General features: G+C 48.6%; 1 protein-coding gene and 1 long non-coding RNA gene across 2 annotated transcripts in view; one reads left to right on the forward strand and one right to left on the reverse strand.

Annotated features, from left to right (window-relative positions):
- The window catches only part of EPX (eosinophil peroxidase), a 240871-nt gene that overhangs the window by 139495 nt on the left and 80985 nt on the right, over positions 1-20391 (reverse strand). The window lies entirely within an intron of this gene.
- Positions 1787-5244, forward strand: LOC309852182. The gene is made up of 3 exons (XR_014305127.1): positions 1787-1990; positions 3384-3517; positions 4819-5244. It is a non-coding gene; the product is annotated as an uncharacterized lncRNA (long non-coding RNA).

The raw sequence follows: 20391 nt of genomic DNA on the forward strand, positions 1-20391 counted from the left end.
TTGGGCAACCCCCTGCCTCGGGGCTGGCCCACCATCGGTCATGACCTGAGGGAAAGAATTAGGAGGGTAAATCTGTAGCTAACACACAATGCTTTCCCCCCACACACACACAGAAAAAAACAGTGTCAATTTAATATATCTACACCCAAGCCGTTCCCTTCCCGCAGCACCAATAATTCGGGTTTAATTGTCTCAGGGAAGAACTCGGGCCTGGAAGCAGTCAAGTAATCCCATCTCCGGGCTCTGGTTTGGCTCAGGTCTAGCTCTGGCTGCCCAGAAGGTGGCAAAGGACTCCTTCCCTGGTACCTTCTAAGAGGCGAGGATGGCCAGTAGCACAGTTAGTGTACTCATAAAGCTTGTTACTAATTTGCAAGGCCACATGAATGAATGCCCCCAAAACATGGGGAACATATTTACACAATAGACTTCCTGCCCTAGGAAAAAATTATGAATTGCAGCCCACGAACCTTCAGTCAGCTCTTAAGAGTCAAGAGTCTGTAAGAAATTATTTGGCTGTCTCCCTCTGAGCTGCCCCCAAGGTCCACCCTGAAGTGACGGGCCTCAGGTCTAAGGTAGGGCACCCGGTCTGGCCTGAGGTTCCCCACTCTCCCCACATCAGGGGCTGGCGCTGGTGCTGAGCAAATGGGCTGTGGCTGTCACCAGGGAGGAACTGGCAGCAGACACAGCAGACTCTGTTTTCTTTGCAGGCTGAGGGTAACTAGAGGAAGCTGAGAATTCCTCTGCTCTGCTCTGCTCTGCTCTGCCTCAGCAAGAAGAGGGGACAGGAGGAGGAGGGGAGCGGGGAAGGCCAGGGGGCTCTCATTCCAAAAGAGGAACTGTTCCAGGTCCTAGAATTAAGCGAAGTTGAGCATGGCCAGAGATGGAAGGGGAAGGCAACTGTAGGGTCCCATGGAGTCCCTGGGCAGGATGTCAGGAGCCTGGGTCCCCTATATGGAGTTGCTCTGGGGCAATGGTGAGAACTACCATTTATAAAATGCATGCTCTATGCCAGGCACTGTGCTAAGAACTGTTCTACGAAGGCAGTTTGTATAAGGACTGGGAGCAAGGGCCTAAGTGACACAGGACTGGGTTCAAACCTAACTTTGCTACTCACTAGCTCTGTGACCTTGAGAAAGTTACTTAAAAAGTTACTTAAAAAGAAAGTTACTGTACCTCAATTACTCCATTAATAAAATGGGAATAACTGTACCGACCTGATAAAGTCATTTGAAGATTAAATGCATTTACATACAAAAGTTCTTAACACAGCGTGGGTCCTGGAGTAAGATAATTTTTTGCTATTATTACTTTGTTGAATCCTCACAGGAAGCTCTGAAGGGCTATTCAGTACTCTGAGGCTCAGAGAAGTCAAATGACTTGTCTAAGGTCCCAGGTCCATTTGACTGACAGCCTAGGTGTCCTCCTAAGAGCCTCTCCGCCCCTCCTCCACTGGGGCAAGCAGCTTCAGAAACCGCCAGCTCCCACCCCAGGACCACTCCAGTCTGGAAAGCCCACGGCTGCTTCAGCAGCTGCAGGAACAAAGATGGCTCTATTCTGCCGATGAGGCCTGGCATGCCTCGTGGGGGTGGTGTGGGGGAGGAGTCCCAACCACCGGCCGTGGGAGCCCCCCAGACGCCTCACACCGCACCACCGCCCTGGGCCTCCCCTGGAGCCTCCCACCTTCCGGCACAGTCTCCCCTCCTAGAGCAAGATGCCGGCTGCCAGACTGGAGGGATCAACAAACTGGCGGTCTGGCCCAGCCCTCCGCCGGCTGGCTGCCCCCCCCCCCCCCCCCCCCCGCCATCCGCAGTGCACAGTCGCTCTGTTCTCCTGCCAACTTGGCAGCTCAGCTCTGCTGTTACTATCAACACCTCCGAGGGAAGAGGGAGAGGAGTGAGTTCTGATCGCCTGGCACACCGAGCAGCAAATTCGTGCGGAGCCAGCCCTGGAATGTGTCCCAAGCTCCCAAGGCTCCCCAGGGGAAGGAAAGGTGGGCCTGACCAAGAGGCTCTGACTGCAAGCCAGCCTCCAGCAGGGTGTCTGAGCCCGGCCAAAGCAGCAGCCCCCAGCAGCAGGCAGCTCGGAGAGAAAGGGTGGCATAAGAAGGCGCGGGGGTGGCGGGGGGTGGTGGTGGTGGTGGTGGTGGTGGTGGTGCTGTGAGGCCAGGGGCACACTGGAGGGGGTCTGTCTCATTCCCAGCACTTGCCACAATCGGGAAGAGGGGGGAGGAGGTTGGTAGCTCCTTTCCTGACAGGGTTGGTTGGGGGTGGGGCAGCCCATGGCCAGGGTAGAAGAAACAGGTCTTTCTGCAGATTGGAAAGTCCTGGAATGTGTGGACCATGCCTCCTTTCTTCTATCTTTCTTTGACTCCTATGCAGATCTCTTGCCCCCTTGTAGGATTGGATTTTTCCCATTTTCCCACTGAATGGAAATTTCTCAAGGACAGAAACTACATTTCCTTTTCCCAACCCTCTCCCCCAGGCTCTTGCACCCTGCCCCATGGGCTCCATAAAGCAGCTGATGCCCTTCTCAGCTCCTGCTGGAGTCCTAGGGTCCCACAGGGAAAAAGGAAGAACCCATATTTCCAGGGACCCAATGCTCCACCTCCAGTAAGGCCCGCCCACAGCACAGGGTCTGTGGTCAGTGGTCTGCCCCTGACAGGACCGAGGGTGGTCGCTTTGTGACCAGTGAGGCATTGCTTTCCCAGCTTTCTGGCTTTCGGGAAGGGAAGACCTTTGTGCCCTGCTTTTGGCATCAACAGAAGTGAAAGGTTCAGGGGAAACTTGCTAACCCTTACACCACCCAGCCAGCTGGTCTACCCAAGGATGCGCTGTCTGCTCCCTCTCTCCATGTGCTACCTGGCTGCTCCCTCCCCTGTAACACAGCAATAACCCTTCATAACCCATTGGGGTACAGCTGATGGCGATAAAAACACAAAGATGACGCTTGTGTTTCTAGGGGTGTGCCTGACACTTGGAATCAGTGTATTTTCCTTCCTTCTTTTCTCCTTGCCTACCTCCCTACCCCCTTCCCTCATTTCTTTCTCTGCTCCTTCCAGGGCTCCTTCTCCCAGATGTGAGACTGAGCCTAAGACCATCTCTATTCCCTGCTCCACAAATCTAAAAACACCACCAAGAGAGAGACAGCCACCTTTCTGGTGAAGAACCCCTCCCCCCTCTAGCCCCCCACCCAGCCGCCAGACCAGAAGGCCAGCTGGCTTTCCGGGGCCAGGAAACAGGAAAAGAGAATTCATTCAGTGAGTCAGGATGTAAATAAGCCACGAGAGGCCGCGCCATTCCGGGCTGCACCTGTGAGCATCCCTCGGCTGAAGCCCTGTCAGCGTTTCCACGACAAACTCAGATTTCTGGATGCCTCTCTTCCAGCTTCAAGAGCATGCCTGCACTGAGACCTGATCCTGAAAATGCATTCATCGCCTTTTTTTCCCCCTAAAGAAGATGGCACACTCTAAGAATCCACCTGCTCGTGATACGTGTTTGCTTTTCATTCTGCGGGTTTTGTGGGTATTCTATTTGTACGGTAGACATGCAAGCATAGGATAATACACATGGGAGTTTGGAGGCGGAGAGCTGCTGGGGCAAATTCACAACCGCCATATGCACAGCGAGATGGCCCCTCTCCTTAAAACAGCTCTCACACCCACTTGCCTGTCCCAAAGCCTAAAATTCTACCACCGGAAATGTACTGCTTTTGAACTTAACCATCCCCAAGAGTCTGCTCTGACAAAGCACGTTGTCCCTAAAAGGGACAAAGCTGCCGTCTGATGAGGGGTTAGCTAAAGAACCATGAGGCATCGGGGAAAATGGCCAAAGGGTAGGAAAGCCCTAAAAAAGTAGATGAGAGCCAGCCAAGATATGTCACCTATTTTATAGGTTTGCGAGGCCTGCCTATTGGAGAACATATGTGCTGCCCACGTGTACACACGCATTCGTGCGCGCACACACACGCACACACACAGTGCTCTTTATATAAAGCATTCGTTCCAAAAATCTAAGTGGTATTCAGATTCACCTGGTAATGCTTTCAAAAATACAGGTGTCTATGTCCTGCCCCAGACATACCCAAGCAGCCTTTCTAGGGCTGGAGCAGAGCCCAGGACTCTGCGCTGCAGGGAATCACCCAGGTGTGCTGCTGATCAGTCAGGTTTAGAAACCACTGCTGTAAAGGATAGAGCACCAGGAGAGAAAACAGAACACACCAAACAGAGTTTGGGCAACGGCACCACCATTTACTGAGGGACCCTGGGCCTGGCACTCTCTGAACCTGGGGGAAACATGCGAGACCCGGCTCCCTTGACCCGTATGAGGCAGTGTTCTAGAAATGCCTGCTGAAAACCAGCAGACAATGCAAATGGTCACTGTTATCCCATGCACTCACAGCTTGTGGTATGCACAGATGCATGTTCCTATGAATCCATGTACCTGGGGCTCCTACAGATAGGGCAGGTCTGGGCTTCGTCGTTCTCCTTCACCTAAGCTCAGGTCCACCTTCACTTCCGGATGGACTCACTCACCCCGGGACATCGCCCTGCTCACCTCTCCGAATAGCTTGGCATACTCCCTAATCACGTAAATGTGATTTTTCTGTCTAGTAGGTTTAGCCACCATCTACGATATCTCGGATTCTCATTTCCCCTGGGGAGAAAGAAGGAAAAGGAGTAGTCACTCTGTTTCATGACAAGGAGAAAGCTGGGCAAGTGGGTTTAGAAGGCTTTATACCATTCATACCATTTAAACAGAGCAGTGATTCTTTCCTTTTGAAAACTTGGTGAAAATGTGCTCACGAAAATTCCTCATACAGTTTTAGGGTCTCAGGGGCTTCCTGATGTCTTTCCACGGACCCTCTGGGAGTAAAGAACACCTGCCCCACGGGGCTCTGGCAGCCCAAGCCCTCTGAGCTCCTAGAGGATCACGTTCAAGCACATGAAGCATCTTTTCAGCTGTGCCTTTGCTGAATGACGGACTTGTCACCCCTCACCACCCAGCTGTGAGATGAACTTAACTGACCTCCCCTCCCTCTCCAAGGAAGAGGGTTAAAACCCAGTGACATAGTGACATATCACCCATGTTGGACAGAATCTTCTCAGACCCGGACTGTGCCTCCCTGTTCCTGATCCCGTAGCAGAGGATAAGCTATCTTCGGGTATCAGGAGGATGGATGGTCTCTAACTGCAAAAACCAAAAACATGGCTCAGACTGGCTTAAGCAATAAAAGGAATCTGTTGGTCCATAGCAATGATAAAATTATTCAAGGTAGGTAGGCACAAAAGCCTACCCAGGTCTGATCCATTTGCTCCACAAGTTGTTTTTATCTGTTTGCTCGCTTTTGGTTTCTCTGTCCTCCCTCATGGAGTCAACTTCATCTGAAAACTTTCAGCCTTCAAGGCGGCAACGTGGTCTTGCCAGCGGCAACCAAAGCTGGATGCACCCTCATTCCCACTTGGGAGAGAGAGCAAGCTGCTTTTTTGATAGCATCCATGAAAGGAAATGGAGGCTTCTTTCCAGAATGCCTCAGTCAGTATCTCCCAAATCCCATTAGCCCACATTGGGAAACCTCCCATCCTGATTAGAGCCTCTGAAGGTGCTGCACGGTTGGGAGATTCAGAACTTGGTACAGATGGCATGTCTCAGTGTCCAGACCTCAGGTCCTAGTTCTCAAGCTCAGCCCCCCACCCCTAGGCAGTTTAAACTGCTTTCAAAAGAGAGATTAAGGGCACCAAAGACATGATTTTATAAATGCTGAAGTTCCAGTCTTGTCCCACACAGGCCCTTGGCAAAAGCCTGGGCCTTCTCAGGAAGGTAAGCGGAAATGGATTTTCACTTTCTAGAAAGGGAAGGAAACAGAATCCACGGCCAGTCAGCTGAGCAGAATGCAGGCCACACAGGGATTCAGAGACGTGGGCTGTGCTTCCTTTCTTCTTTAGTCTTTTGGGTGAACATGAACAACCCATTTATCCTCTCTGGCCTCTGTACAGATAGAGTAAAATGGTGTTCCTTTCTGTTTACAGGGGTCCTGTATAAGGAGCAACAGCTTGGAAGGAAGCGGGGTCCTCAGAACATTCCAGGCTTGTGTGCTATGGCTCAGAGCATAGAGATTGTGATATGGAGTGGTTTCTGACCAATCCTCCCTTGCCAACACCAGCCAGAAGGTTTTTTAGTGTAACTCCAATAAAATTACGGGTCCTCTGAGGGCCCTAGCTCTGCTCAGGCAGTCATATAAAGAAATATGGTTCAGCAACTGAAAGTCATTTAAAAAGAAATTCCAATTATTTATTAGTGTCTTTTGAAAAGATAGAAACACTTGGCAAATTTTTTCTGTAGCCCCATTTTCTCCTCCCTAATTCCGTCACATCCATAGCTACTCAAGCTTTTATGTGTTATAAAGTCCTATCCTCCCTCCAGCACCCAAATGTCGCCCCTTTTCCTGAGCTCTTGATTACGAAGGGTGATTTAGCCTCTTAGGTCAGATCCTTCCCCTTTTCCTCCAGTCTCTCTCCATACCCATTCTCCCAATTCTCTATCCAAGAAGATCTGGATATCAAAGTTATTAAGCCAAAACTCTCTGTAGAACATTTATACTTCAATAAATCTTGTCCCTGAGATATAAACATCATTTGGGGAGCAGACTTGCAGTCTCATACACACATAGATTATCCTAATACTCTGTATTAGGGTTCTCCAGAGAAACAGAACCAATAGGATATAGAGATATATACAGAGAGATTTATTAAAGGAATTGCTCACATGGTTACAGAGGCCAGGAAGTCCCATGATCTGCCAGCTGCAAGCCGGAGAACCAGAAGAGCTGGCGGTATAATTCAGTTCAAGGCCCGAGAACCAAGAGCTCTGATGTCCAAGGGCAGGAAAAGATAGACATTCTAGGTTAAAAACAGCAAGGGAAGAGATGCTTGACTCTCTGGCTCAGTTGGTAGAACATGTGACTCTTGATCTTGGGGTTGTGAGTTTGAGCCCCATGTTGGGTGTAGAAATTTAAAAAAAAAAAAGGAGAGAGGGAGAATTTGCCCTTCCTCCACCATTTTGTTGTAGTCAGGCCCTCAGTGGATTTGATAACTACCCACACTGATGAGGGTGAACCTTCTTTGCTCGGTCTACTGATTCTCTTCCAGAGACAACCTCACAGACACACCAGAAATAATGTCTTACCAGCTATCTGGTCATCCCTTAGCCCAATCAAGTATACACATAAAACTAACTATCACATACCCCATCTTGACGTAAACCATCACCTTTAGTTGTATTTGTCAGTAGAGACAGGGGGTCATAAACCATCCACCTTGAAAACATTACCTTATAATAGCTTTAACCCTGGGAGTTATTTTTCAGAACAAGTCTGCAGAATATTCTCCGCTGGCCTCTCCAACTGCACTCTCCAGCCGTCTCCGCTCTGCTCTGAGATCCAGGAGGCTGAGCTCAGTGGTCTATACCAAGAGGTTTTCTTGCCCTCTGGTTTCTGGCCACCTTTGACCTCTGGGGGGCAGAGTCTCCTGTCCCAGGCTCTCTCCTAGCTGCAGCTGTCCCTGGGATCTGGTCACTACTCCCCACGGGCTCCTTCAGCCTAGATGTGGTAAATAGTTCCTGTTGTTGCTGATCCCTGTGACTCGTTACCACCTTCCCTTGCTTCCTCACTCTTGCTGCTTCCCTGAACCCTGTAAATAGTCCTTGTACCCAGGTCTCCTCCCTACCTGGAGTGACAGAACCCAGACTGACTCAGTGCCCCTGAGGTCCACAGCATGGTGTCCTCTGTGGGTCTCATCAGTCTAAAGTACAGAGGGGAGGGAGGGAGGATGATACTCTTTTTTTATGGAGAATCTGACATGTGAAATTTTCAAACATGATTCAGTCATGTGTCAAGGTCTAACTTGCCTCTCTGGACGGGAATATCCACCATTGTTGGCCAAGTTAAGGGTTTAGTCGGTGGCTGAAGAACAGTGTCCCTCTGAAAAGGTAAGTGAAGAAAGAATCCACAGCTTGTCAGTGCTGTGATTTAACAAAGGGACTGCCACAGCCAGGCAGGAGCCACAAAAATTTAGGGTGTGGCTTTGCGGCTCTAGTCAGCCAGTTTACCTTATCCTGACCACAAGGAGACCAGAAAAGAGAAACACCAAAGACCTCCTACAGAAAGAATGAGTCAGCGACCAACATGATTTGAGCAATTGTAGAAAAGCCTCTTACCCTCAAAAATATACCCACATCCCCCATTTCCATCGCAGGCCTGATGAGGATGAAACCGTATCTGCCCATATCTGAAATTTCATCAGTAGAGAGGCATAACTTTGCCTTTGGCCAGATGTAAACATTGTTCCCTGAAAGGCGTAATTTAATTACATTTGATTAATATTCCCATTACGTGCAAGGCACTGTACCAAGTGCCAGTTAACGTTGTAACCCTATCATTTACCCCTGGGTATGAATAAACTGAATATCAAAAGAGAGAGAAACGGTAGAGAGGTGGGGAGAAACATGCCCCAGAGGGAGGAAACTGAAGACACACTCTGCCTTCCATCATCCAGGGCACAAGGAGAGGCCCTGGGTTAGAGACGTAACTAGGGGATCTTACAGTGTGTGGAAGGTGTTGTAAGCGATGGGGCTAGATCAGGCCACCCAGAAGGAAGGAAGGGAGGGAGGAGAGGGGAAGGGAAGAGAAGAGAGAAAAGGATATCCAAAAGCTAAGCTCTAGGGCATTCCAATCTTTTTTTTTTTTTTTTTAAAGATTTTATTTATTTATTTGACAGAGAGAGATCACAAGTAGGCAGAGAGGCAGGCAGAGAGAGAGGAGGAAGCAGGCACCCTGCTGAGCAGAGAGCCCAATGTGGGACTCGATCCCAGGACTCTGAGATCATGACCTGAGCCGAAGGCAGCGGCTTAACCCACTGAGCCACCCAAGCGCCCCAGGCATTCCAATCTTAACGCTGGTGAAAGGGGATAAATGAATCCAGAGAAGAAAATGAACAAGGAAGGGGCACCTGGGTGGCTCAATCAGTTAAGCGTCTGCTTTGGGCTCCGGTCACGATCCCGGGTCCTGGGATGGAGTCCAGTGTCAAGCTCCCTGCTCAGCGGGAGTCTGCTTCTCCCTCCACCTCTGCCTTCCCCATGCCCTCTCTTGCTTGCTCGCTCTCAAACAAGTCTTTAAAAAAAAAAGAAAAAGAAAAAGAAAATGAACAAGGGAGAGCTGGTGAAGTAAGAGGAAGATTGGTTGACTGGGGTGTCTGAAAGCAACTGAAGAAAGACTTTGAGCAAGGCAGTGATCAAATGACAGAAATTGCTGCTGAAAGGTCAAGTAAGAACAGAGAACTGACCACTGAAACTGTCAGCATGGAAATGTGGCTTCACTGTCATGGGAGGGGGAACAAGCCTGATGGGAGTATGTGTGACAGAATAGGAGGTGAGAAGATAAAAACAGTATAATAAAAATTATTTTTTAAATTTATTTTAAGTAATCTCTACGCCCAACCTGGGGCTTGAACTCATGACCCTGAGATCAAGAATCACATGTTCCTCCAACTGAGCCATCCAGGCACCCCAAAACAGTAAAAAAAAATTTTTTAAGTTTTGCTATGAATGGTTAGCAGAAAAATGATGAAGTAACTGAAGGGGAAGATAGAATCAAGGATTTCTTTTTTAATTTAATTTTTTTTAAAGATTTTATTTATTTATTTGACAGAGAGAGATCACAAGTAGGCAGAGAGGCAGGCAGAGAGAGAGAGAGAGAGGGAAGCAGGTTCCCCGCTGAGCAGAGAGCCCGATGTGGGGCTCAATCCCAGGACCCTGAGATCATGACCTGAGCTGAAGGCAGAGGCTTAACCCACTAAGTCACCCAGGCACCCCAAGGATTTCTTTTTTTAAAGATGAGAGCAATTTGCCTGAGCAATTCTGGCTTGGCACCTGTCATAAGGCTGCAGTCAAGATATTGGCTGGGCGGTAGTCATCTGAAAGCTCGACTGGGCTGGAGAATCTCCTTCCAAGATGGCGCATCATTTTTGGCAAACCAGAGGTGGCTGTTGCAAACAGACTCAGTTCTTCTCTATATGAGCCTCTCCATGGGCTGCTTGGATATCCTCACAACCTGACAAATGGCTTCTCACACAGGCAGCAATCCAACAGGAAGAACTAAGCAGAGCTTATCCTTTTATGACCTAGACTTGGGTCACATTGCCTTACTTCTGCCACATTCTATTCCTTAAAAGCAAGTCACCCTGAGTCCAGTCCATGTTCAAGGGGAGGAGTGTTGGACTCCACCTTTTGAATTCAGGAGTACTGTAATAGACTGAATGTTTGTGTCTCCCTAAGACTCATACATTGACTCTCTAGCCACCAGTATATCTGTATTTGGAAATGAAGTCTCTAAGGAAGTTATTAAAGTTATATGAGGTCATGGAAGTGGGGCCCTGATCTGATAGGATTAGTGGGGTTTGTATAAGAGGTGACACAGAGGGACGCCTGGGTGGCTCAGTGGGTTAAAGCCTCTGCCTTCGGCTCAGGTCATGTTCCCAGGGTTCTGGGATTGAGCCCCACATCGGGCTCTCTGCTCAGTGGGGAGCCTGCTTCCTCCTCCCTCTGCCTGCCTCTCTGCCTATTTGTGATCTCTGTCTGTCAAATAAATAAATTTTAAAAATCTTTAAAAAAAAAAAAAAGAGGTGACACAGAGAGGTCACTTGCTTGCTCTTTCCCTGTGCACACAAGGAAAGACTTCGTGAGGACATAGCAAGAAGGCCACCATCTGCAAGTCAAGAAGAAAGCCTTTACCAGAAACTGAACTGGCCAGAACTTTGACCTTAGACTTTGAGCCTCCAGAATGGCAAGAAAATAAATATCTGTTGTAGAAGCATTGTCTGGAATGCCTGGGTGGCTCAGTTGGTTGGACGACTGCCTTCAGCTCAGGTCATGATCCCAGAGTCCCAGAATCGAGTCCTGCATAGGGCTCCCAGCTCCACGGGGAGTCTGCTTCTCCTCTGACCTTCTCCTCGCTCATGCTCTCTCTCACTGTCTCTCTCTCTCTCTCTCAAATAAATAAATAAAATCTTAAAAAAAAAAAAGAAGAAGAAGAAGAAACAACTGAGTCTATGATATTTCATTATGGTAGCCCAAGAAGACTAAACAATTATCAAAGAACTTGCAGACATATTTTATTATCATTACAAAGGCAAGGATATATGAAAGTGTGTTTACCATGATGGACCATGGACCCTAAGCTGAGAAGGGAGGGAGGTGATGGTCTGGAGGGATGAATGAATAGACTGGAGATCACTGAATGGAACAAGTCCCTACATGGGTAGAAGGATGTAGGAGTGGGAAGCAAATTTAACAGATATGTGGCCAGAGAAGACTCGAAGTGGGGATTTTGGGACATGGCACTTTTGATGCTGGTGACAAGATCTAGGATAAGGTATGAGAGGAGGTGACTGAGATGGGAAGGAAGGGAAAGATCATTGGTGGCAAGGAGATTAATTAACAGAGAGGCAGAATATTGGTGAGATCATTTAAGAGACACTGAAGGGACCAGGATGAGGCTGAATGTAGGAATGGAGAGAAAAGTGAGGAAGGCATAAGGTCTTCCGTGAATGGGGAGTGATGGGGAAGAGAGTAGTAGCAGGGGCCAGAACTGGACAGCAGGTGGGACTTGAAGGGACATTCCCAGTTCTAGTCTGAGTCTGAAGGAAGGGTAGCAGTGTTAGTACTGAGGTGGCCATTAAGGAGCCAAGTCCACAGCCAAGTTAGGAGGCAATGAATGTTCTGAGAAAGCTTGATAAAGAGAAGAGGAGGAGAAACAGAGGACCTGAGCACACAGAAACACATACAACCAGGTAATAGCACATATCTCAGGGGGTTGGTAAAAGGACTAACTGAACTAACACTTCATGTTTAGACTGTGACTGGCAGTGTTTTCTGACACAAATCATTCTCTGACAGCAACTGGGTGTCCAGAATTCAATTCTCACACTATCTACGCATAGTTAGCATCGGGGCTCAGTCCCCCAAGACTCCCTCCACTTCAAATGCCAGCCATGAATGGGGTGCCTGGACTTCCTATATTGCTGCCCAGATGACTACAAATTAGGGGGTTCCTACAACCCCCACTCAGGTTCAGGAATTTGCTAGGATGACTCACAGAACCCAGGATAACACTTTACTTACATTTGTTAGCGCATTATAAAGAATACAAAGGAAGAGTCAGATGAAGAGGTACACAGAGTGGGTCCAAAAGGGTCCCAAGGAAGGTGGCTCTGTTCCCATGGAATTGGGGTGCATCGCCCTTTTTGTACAGGATGTATTTGCCACCCCAGAAGCTCTTCAAATCTTGCTGTTCAAGAGTTTTTATCTTGAACAGTCTCCAGCCCTCCTCCCTCTCTATTGGCGGGGTGGGGCTGAGAGTAATCATCCACTAATCATACCTATTAGCCTTTCTGGCTGCCAGCCTCTATCCTGAAGCCATCTAGGGGCCCTGCCCTGAGTTATCTCATTAGCATAAACTCAGACAGGGTCAGGGAGGGCTCATTATGACTAACATGACTGCCCTATCACTCAGGAAATTCCATGGTTTTTAGGAGCTCTGAGCTAGAACCAGGTGATTATTTATTATACCACAGCCTGCCGTGTACTAAGTGCTGTATAAGGGATCAATAATCCCTTGTTACAGACGTTGCCTTCCTACTCTGCCCACATTGGTTTACTTCTCGCCACTTCTTTTTTTTTAAGATTTTATTTATTTGACAGAGAGAAATCACAAGTAGATGGAGAGGCAGGCAGAGAGAGAGAGAGAGAGGGAAGCAGGCTCCCTGCTGAGCAGAGAGCCCAATGAGGGACTCGATCTCAGGACCCCGAGATCATGACCTGAGCCGAAGGCAGCGGCTTAACCCACTGAGCCACCCAGGCGCCCCTACTTCTCGCCACTTCTTAAAGGGTGACCAACTTGTTGGGGTTTTTAAAAGATTTTATTTATTTATTTTATAGAGAGAGAGTGTTCGTGGGGGAGGGGCAGAGGGAGAGGGACAAGCGGAATCCCCGCTGAGGCAGAGCCCTATGTGGAACTTAATCCTACGATCCCAAGATCATAACCTGAGCTAAATTCAAGAGTCAGACGCCTGACTAAGCCACCCAGGTACCCCAAGGTGTTGGGTTTTAAAAGTGAAAATCGCATGTCCGGAAATCCCCTCAATCTCAGGTACACCAAGACAGTTGGTCATCCAGCTCTGGGCCTTAGATCTTCACCTAGAAAATGAGGACCAGAAGCTCTCTTATGTCCCTTCCAGATGTTCCTTCATTCACCCCACAAATACATACTATCCTCCATTGCTCTGGATCTACCTGTCCACAATTTGGCCCAGGAAGGGTTAACAGCATAAATTTCCCCCAAACTAGAGGCAACTGTTCCACCATCTGGGGGCTCTCTCTTCCCTCACACCCTCCCCAAAGTCCTGAGCCCTCAAAATAGGCATTTGAGGGGCGCATGGGTGGCTCAGTGGGTTAAGCTTCTGCCTTCGGCTCAGGTTATGATCTCAGGATCCTGGGATTGAGCCTCGCATCAGGCTCTCTCTCTCTCTGCCTGCCTCTCTGCCTACTTGTGATCTCTTTCTGTCAAATAAATAAATAAATAAAATCTTTTTAAAAAAATAGGCATTTGAGGAATTCCTCTGGGTCCCAAGGCCTCTAATGACGTACTGACCCAGGTTTACAGTTGCCAAGATTCCCAGAGTCCCTCTGCCTGGATGTCCTGTAGAAATGAGCACCTCTAGAGATCCCTTTATACAGAGCAAGTACTTCTGTGCTCCACCTTATGGAACAGCAGAAAATAAATTTTCGCAGTGACCAAGAAAGATAGAAGTAGCCAAGGACACAAAACTGCCCAGAACCTTTCTTCTCTCTGCCAGCCTCCAGAGGCCTGGGTTTTGTTGATTCCCGTGGAGAGACTGCTGGGGGGACCGCAGCTCTCGGAAGGCAAGAGCAAGAGTTCTGCCTCGGGTACCCCTGCTACCCCCTGCCACTGCAGAACACTGAGCCTTAAACCCTGATTGAATTGGGGCCCAGGCTCGGAGGAGTGGGAGGAGGGAGCTGGAGCCCAGAGCTCCTGCCACCGCCTTCAGGCGGCGGCGGGGAAGTTCTAATGAAAAGCCTGCCAGGCCTCTAACGAGAGCTAAACCGCTAGCGGGCTGTGATTGCTCATTGTTTGGTTATAATTAGCAGCGATTTCTGCGGTGGCAGAGCTGCAGCCCGCCGCCTGCAGGAGCTGCGCTGGGGGAGGGCTCGGCCACCCTCGCAGCCACCAGCCCCTGGACCCTGGCTCCCCAGGCCTGGGTTCCTCCACTCCCCTGCCCCGCCTGCCCTGCACCCACAGGCAAGAAGCCTGGATGGATGGCCGAACTGGATAGTTGCTACTGGTCCGCACCACACAACTGCCTACCCAGCTCGCGTGAGCGCATGGACTCAACAATCCTGGGTGCGAGACCCAGTTTTTGCCTGCCAGGTACTAGCTGTGTTGTGGGTCTTCAGGCACATTATTTAACCTCGTAAGCTGCAGTTTCCTCATCTCTAAAGTGAGGTTGGTAAGGGTACCTGGCTGGCTCAGTTGGTAGAGCTTGCGACTTGGGATGGCAGGGCCATGAGTTCGAGCCCCATGTTGGGCATAGAGATTACTTGAAAGAATTTAAAACAAAAAGAATAAATAAAATGGGGAACTGTAAGGACAGTACTCCTCTCCCTGTGGGGGATGGGGTGAGACTCAAAAGGGATTACTCACTTCAGGCACTTGGTAGAGTGCCTGGTGGGCTGTTGGTGCTCAGTGCATCCTCGCTGCTATTGGAGGAAGGAAGGGCAGAAGAAGGAGATGCGGACTCCCCTCTGAGCAGGGGCTCAATCCAGGATCCATAAGATCATGACCTGAGGCGAAGGCAGTTGCTTAACCTACTGAGCCACCCAGGCATCCCTCCAACGTTTTTACTGTGACCCATGGGGAAAAAACACATTTTATGCAGTAACCCACGGATAAGACGAACATACATACAGGTAGATAAAACAGAAACAAACGTTTCACAAAGCAGTACTTATCTGAATCCCGCATGGTATATTCTGATACATTGTGTTCTTTTCTCTCTTTGAGTCTATATCCATATCTGTATGTATATCTCTATCTATCTCCATATTTATGAAGAGTTTTGAAGTTTTGCCAAAGGTCAGGACCCACTAAATTGATTTCATGACCCAACAGTGGGTTGAGAACTTCAATGTGAAAAACAAGTGTCCCAGAAGGAAGAGGCCAGTTAACTCTCATTTCTCATTCTAGAAGAAAAGGCTCTCTTCTATTATAGGGACTTTTATCAGGGGCCAGGGGGAAAGAGAATTCTGAAAAGCTGAAAAGCCATACTGCCATACAGTCTGAGGCTTGCAGGTGGAAACAAGTCTGGATCTTTGTCCATAATGAGGGTGGGTTTTTGCAAACATTTTGGGGGTATCGGAATCAAGCTTCAAAAATCAGGAGGTCACCTATCCTTTGCTCCTACACCAACCTGCAAACTAACTTTTCCTTCGCTGCGATTCCAGCTTATCTTCCAATTGCCACCATGCCTAGGTGCCAGGGAAGGGCAAGATTTATGTAGATTCAGCTGGACAGGAAGTGCTCTGAGCTAGGACTGTACTTACAGTTTTTTTCCATAACAAAATCGGGGCATGTGGCCTCATAGGTACTTATGAGGACAATAAAATACAATATTTGAAACTAGAACTGTCCTGGAAAGCCACCAACTTGGGATTGCAAGGTTACCATGAGAAGTGGAGAATTTGATGCTGAAGAGAGTCAGAGGGAAGGAGAAGTCCTCTTTCCCATGCACCCAGGTCTTGCCTTCTGATTTGGGGAAAGGATCCTTGGACTTCTAGAACCTTCTGGAATACCAGAAACTTCTCCTAATATTTTGATGATGTTCAATTATTAGACACATTAGTGGATTTCTAGGAGGACTGGATCCTAAGTGGTAAGAGGAGAAGTGGAGGAAAGGGAACAGGGAGGCCTCCAAGGGATTTCATAATGTTGCTCATAGGTGCTTGGGCTCCCAGCTCCTTGCCCACCTTGCCTGGCTCCAGCCACCCATCCCTCTTCCTCCCTGCCATATTCCTGCAGTGCCCTCAGTCGATTGTGCCGTTAACAACTTGACTTTGGCCTAAGGTGGCTGCTGTTATTGAAGAATGAAGAGGGAGTGGGCTTTGCCAAACTTGCGCACCGGGCTCTTTTCTTCGTGGACCAATCCATGTTGCAGTGTGATATAATAGTTTGTCATTTGGGGGCTCAGATTCTGGGGTTCCTCCTTTCTGCACTGCAGTCTGGGTTTCTGAGGCTCGAGTAGGACAACAGTCCTGTGGAAAGGTCTAAGGACACCCTCCTCAAATCTCCTCCACCTTGCAATGCCCCTACTTCCAGCCCTGGTTGTGTCCATCCCCCCACAACCACACTTCCCCAGAGAATGCGGAGCCAATGTGAATGGTATCTCAATGCTTCTCGGAGCCCCCCAAAAAGGAGGTTGGTTTCAACAGATATTCAAGAACATGCTTTGGCCCTAGGGAGACACGTCCTCTGAGGATCCTCTTTGAGACCTTCCTCCCACAGATTTCAAGGAGAGAAGGTGAAGGGGACATGTCACCTCTCAATCCTCTTCCAATCCCTATTGCTATTAAACAAGCCCAGCTCAGCCCAGCCCAGCCCATGAGATCAATGCCCAGCAGACTCCAACCCCAATACTAGGAAGTAAAACAACACAGAGTCCCTTTAATCATTTGCCCAGTTACTTCATTCCGAGCTCTCCCACCTCCCTCCTATTTGGTCCCGCACCTTCTGAAAACAGTACCTTTGATTAGAACCCCCAAATGCTGTTGTTTTCTGCTATCTGCCTCCTTTGCCCACTTGTTTCCCATGTCTATGTTTCTAGGAGTCTAATTGTGATTAAATTACAGGGTAATACTAATAGGGGGTTGAGAACCAGCTAATGGCTCACTGTTCCAAGAGGCAACAATTGTAGTAATCACCAAACTAAAGGCTCCCATGCATTATGGAGGGTGTTGGGGTTTCCTGGCCTACGCTTCCTCCACACCCCTGTCTGAGCGAATGAATATGGTTCACAGAGCACACTAAACACCGGGAGGCAAGTGAAGACAAAAAGGACATTACCGAAAGAAAAAGGGGGAAGGGAAAGAAACTTTCAGGAATAAGACTTTGACTCGCAACAAAAGTAGAAGCAAAGAGAAGTAGGTTCAGCATTTCAAAAAATATATTGGAAAATGAAACAAAGTTATCAAATCGATAATTAAAGGGGCTTTGGCTTGGGTTGTCTGGGAAGTGATGAAGTTGGAGGTAGTACTGGTCCTTCGCTCACTTTCTGCAGGTTTGGTGTAATGGAGAGCACGTGTGAAATAAACAGGTGACTCTGGAGAGCAAATCCACACCACGAGCATCCCCAACAGACCCAGGCCAACGGCACCACAATCCCATCCAATAAGTTGTGCTTGCATTGGGATAGAAGAAAAACAAACATGACATGGGCCCTGACTTCACAGTCCACACAGTCTGAGATGGGAGACTGAGTAGAATCTAAGTATAGGTTCCTATTCCGGACACTTGTGACCCACTTCCCAATTTAGAATGCACTTCATAGGCTCTTGGCTATCAGGAACGTACGGATTCTTATTCTCCTTCCACAGATGTGAAAACCAAGGCTCAGAGAAGTAACATGCTCAAGGTCATGTATGCTCTAAGTTTCTGAATTCTGTTGGCTCTTGCCTCTTCCTGCAGGGGGTCCCCAGCATTGTCCCAGTCTGCCATTGAAGACATCTATCACAGCCACTGCTCTACCACCTCACACCATATCCCAGAGACACTAGAGATGTGAGAGGGAGAGCAGCTCTCCTCCATGGTTAGAGGACCGTACACAGATGCCCCCAAGGCCTTACAGAGTTCGACTGAAATGCTGCCCCTCCCTCTCTCTCCCCACCCCTCTCTTTTGCTGCCTCTCTCTCTTTTAAGTCAGAGCCCCCTGCAACTAGAGTCCAGAATTGGATCTACACTGTCCAAAGGGTGAGACCTGGGAAATAAATTCAAATGGTAAACAGTCTCCTATGCTTGAAAAATAGAAGTAAATGCACAAGCAAAGGTAAAAAGAGAGAGAGAGAAACCAAGAAACAGACTCTTAGTTATATAGAGAACAAATGGATGGTGGCTAGAGGGAAGGTGGTGGGGGACTGGGGGAAATAGGTGATGGGGATTAAAGAGTACACTTATCATGATGGAAAAAAGATTTTTAAAAGATTTACATTATTTATTTGAGAGAGAGAGAGCACGTGGGAGGGGCAGAGGGAGAGGGAGAGAATCTCAAGCAGACTCCCTGCTGAGCATGCAGTCCTATGCAGGGCTCCATCTCCCGACCCTGAGATCATGACCTGAGCTAAAATCAACAGTTGGATGCTCAACCAAATAAAGCATGCAGGCACTCCCCCAAGATTTTTAAAAAAATAAAAATGTCAGAGGCACCTGGGTGGCTTAGTGGGTTAGAGCCTCTGCCTTTGGCTCAGGTTATGACCCCAGGGTCCTGGGATCGAGCCCCGCATCGGGCTCTCTGCTCAGCAGGGAGTCTGCTTCCCCCCAACCCTGCCTCCCGCCCCCATCCCCCGCCTGCCTCTCTGCCTACTTGTGATCTCTGTCTGTCCCCCCCCCAAAATAAAATAAATAAATAAATAAATAAAAATGTCAGATTAATGCTCAGGAGTCAGATAATAGAAGCATTTTGGTTCAAGATGTGTCCTAAATGGAATGAAATCAGATGTTAAAATAGAAGCTTTAGCTGAATCACAACAAATTCCAAATCCCAAAGTGAAGTTCTAGACCAGGGTTTGCAAAGTGGCAAAGAATGTGTAAGGTACAAGCGACTTGAGAGCAAGACTTTAGATGAGGGTTTCTTTGGGGAAAGTGTGCTATGAGTTCCATCCCACCCCATCTCGAAGATGTCAAGCCTGAGAACCCAAATGTCAAGAGGCACAGCAGGGGTTACACTTGGAAAGTAGCCATCCTCACAGTTGTTGGGGCAGAGGGAGAGCTGCGAGTGAGAAAGAGGGTTGGCCTGGGATAGTCAAAGAGGCTATACAGGAGGGCAGTCCAGAGGGGTGAAGTGATTTCAGGCAGAACCTGAAGGTATGGCTGGATTCCCAAGGATGGTGGAAGGAGGAAGCAATGAGCCAAAGGAAAATTCATCACCAAAGTGAGAGAAGCACAGGTGAGAGGTCCCCAGCAATGGCGGGCGTGTGGGCTGAATGTGTTCCTCCTCCCCAGTTTTAACGTTGAAATCCTACCCCCCAACCATGTGATGATATGTAGGGTAGGGGGGCTTAGTCGAGTCAGATGGAACCCTGATGAATGAGATTAATGTCCTCCTAAGAAGAGGCCAAAGAGCTAGTCGCTACCTTTCTGCTGCACGAGGGCACAATGAGACTGGTCAGCAGTCTGTAACCCAGACGAGCGCTCTCACCAGAGCCCACCCCGGCTGGCAACCTGATCTCAGACTTCCAGCCTCCAGAACCAAGCGAAACACATTTTGGTTGTTTATAAATCACCTAGTGGTATTCTGTTACAGCGGCCCTAACTGATTAAGACAGGGAGGGATATAATGCACACAAAAGTGTCCGCTTTAAACACCTGGCAAGTTCAGAGAACACCAAAGCCAGATCCCCACGCCAGCACCAATCAAGTGGAAATTTTCCTGCTTCTTCCCATTCCAACACTGTAAGCATCAGAAACCACAGCTACAAAGATGGGAGGGGAGGGCCAGGAGTGTTGCCGACTGCGTATGTTCAGCCTGAGCTGAAGGAGAAGGGGAAAGCCTTCCTTCTACAACATATTTGGAATTTTAATGATTATCTGAACACTTTAATCACTGAGTTGCTTCTATATTCAGACTTAGGGTGAACACAGACTCAGAAAAAACAGGGAAATCATGGGGACCGCCTTGAGTTTTATCCAGGTGCAGCAAACCTATAGCCCCACTGTTAAAGGGTTAAGAAGTGAGTATGTGTGTGTGTGTGTGTGTGTGTGAGAGAGAGAGAGAGAGAGAGGAGACTTAAGTTATAATTACATCTCAGGAGCTGTGCTTGTTTAACATGACAGTTGTTCCAAAAATGTACTGATTTGTTAAATTGCTTCCCTAAGAAAGCTAGAAACAGTCATGCCTTTCGTAAACAGACCCCACTCCTCAGACCGGCTGCAGAGAAAAGGAGATGAGCCAATGAGAGGCGGGCCTCGCTCGCAGCAAACACTTGCAGGAAGCGCCCAGGCCCTAGCAGGCCTGCCTCTACGGCGTGGAAGCTGGGGGAACTGGTACCCAAGCCTGGG

The sequence above is a fragment of the Mustela nivalis genome, assembly GCF_964662115.1.
Source record: "Mustela nivalis genome assembly, chromosome: 17".
In the NCBI taxonomy this organism is placed as follows: domain Eukaryota; kingdom Metazoa; phylum Chordata; class Mammalia; order Carnivora; family Mustelidae; genus Mustela; species Mustela nivalis.